Source organism: Nicotiana tabacum, chromosome 12 (assembly GCF_000715075.1).
Source record: "Nicotiana tabacum cultivar K326 chromosome 12, ASM71507v2, whole genome shotgun sequence".
Lineage (NCBI taxonomy): Eukaryota > Viridiplantae > Streptophyta > Magnoliopsida > Solanales > Solanaceae > Nicotiana > Nicotiana tabacum.
Window position 1 is genome coordinate 57,486,047 of NC_134091.1, and position 2,477 is coordinate 57,488,523.

Here is a 2,477-nt window from a genome sequence, read left to right on the forward strand (position 1 = left end):
TAAGTTGTCGATGTTCCATATCCTACCTTATCACCTATTCCCAATTCTTCTTTGGCCTACCTCTCCTCAGACCCACTATCTGGGGCATCTCGACATCTCCTCTTTACATTTCTGAACCATCTCAGCCTCGCTCCTACCTTATCTCGAATGTCTTTGTCACGATCTAAAATTCCATCGAAACCGTGATGGCGCCTAACAGTACTTTCTAGGCAAGACAACAACCAATATACAATAATAAACTTCAACAACATAATTAAAAAGTCTCAATAGCAGAATAGTATAAATTACTGAAGTCAAAACAATGATACAGCTAAAAAGCTGCCCCAAAATATGGTGTCACCGAGCACATGACCTTTATAGAATAAGTAAATACATGGTTTGAGCCAAATATAATAGTATCCGAATTGACTAAAAAGTAATAATATGAAATAAGAAAAGGGACTTCATGGCCTTCGAACGGAACAACAGTGCTACCTTGAAACCTCTATGCCGATACAGATAACAACTCTATTGCAATCACCACTACCAGCAGCACCTGGATCTGCACATAAAGTGCAGAGTGCAGTATGAGTACAACCGACCCCCATGTACTTAATAAGTAAAAAGTTTAACCACCATTTGAAAGCAGTAACGAGATTGGAAAAAGTCTAATGTCTATTTAAGCAGTCAACAACAATAATAATAGCATAATAATGGAAAAAGGAAAGGCAGCTAAATTTTATCAGATTCATCTTTATCACAATAAGAGAAAAATAAACATGATTTTCAAATATATTAGTCAAGGTATCAACATTAAATACATCAAATATCAAATAGCATGAAGAATATACAACTATATGCCTGCATGACAAGTATTCATGCAAAATAATTAACATCACGGTTTAGTCATCAAGTAAACATATTTTCAGCACATACATAGTGCCTGGCACAAATATCCCTCTATCATCTCATACTCAGCATTGTAAGGGTGCCTAGCATAATCCCCTCACTAAGCACATATCAAGTGCCTACACTCACAGGGCCCAAAGTAATATAGGTTATCACATAACTCCAAAGGGGCGCATCCTAGCCCCAGCGCTGATCAGTTCAAAAGTCAACGATCAATACCATTCAGCCCAATATGGGGTCTGGCGCAAGCGTCACCTCGCAATCAATATCCACACTGAACAATCAATACCATTCATCCCAATATTGGGCCCTGATGCAAACACCACCTCACAGTCAATCAGCACGGCTCTATGGTCCAAGATCAGTCATCAATCAGCTCAATTTTCAATATGCTCAAATCTCATGGTGCCATTATCCACATACCGCATGGAATAAGCCAACATGCCACACCTCATATCAAGCATGCGTCACACACACAAGGACACTAACAGTATTTGAGATAACATATAAAGAATGCACCGAGAGAGGGATATAACACACAGATATAATATCATGAGTGAGAAGTATGACTACGGCTAAGATAAAAAGCTCAACATATCAAAATAGCCCTATCATGTTTCAAACAAATGAGTAACAACTTATACATAATTTTTAGCATGAATAATAGCTCACACAGTAATAATAGCTCACATAGGCATACGAGTGAACAAAACACAGTATCAAAGAAGTATGATAGTAAAATAAGGCATATAATAGCCTAAAATTCACCCGGATCATGAATAATCATAGTGCACGCATATGTGCTCCTTAACTCGCATATGTGTCACACCAACATATAGCAAACATCATATCCTACGGGAAAATACTCTCAGGCCAAGCCTAGGAAAGATACTTATCTCGCAAAAATAAATTCTCCAAAAATCTCCTGCCTCTCAAATCGGCCTCCGAACGGTTCAAATCTTTAAAAAAACACAACCCAATAACTTCAAACAAGGATATTGGAACCAACTCCAAATAATAAAGTTTCGATCTTTATTCAATTCTCAAAAAGTCAATAAAAGTCAACCCCCAACTCATATGGTCAAAACTCGAGTCAAGGGGTAGATCCCGACCACCCATAAGCCCATGATTCTAAATATATGATTAGATTCCTAAACCAAGTCCAAATCATAGCTCAAATCCCTAATTTTCAATTTTTTAAGTTGTAGGAAAAACTCCCAAATTTTCCTCAAAATTCCATATTTTGGGTGTTAAACATCCATGTAGATTCTTTAAATAATACCAAAAATGTGTAAAAATTACTAACCCCAAAGCCTTCTGTGAGAATCTCCAAGCCAAAATCGCTTCTCGCAAGTCTAGGGTTCAAAATATCAGATAATGAGCAAAAATCTCGAAATGGCTCTCTATAACACAATTGTAGGTGTTGCATTTGTGACCAGGGGATCACAAATGCGACCCTTGCAAATGCAGAAAAAAAGATTATAAATTCAAACTAGGCCCCTGAGCAGTCGTCGTCGCAAATGCAACCAGGAACCTTGCAAAAGTGACTAAATGTCGCAATTGTGAATCACCCTTCGCAAAAATGGATT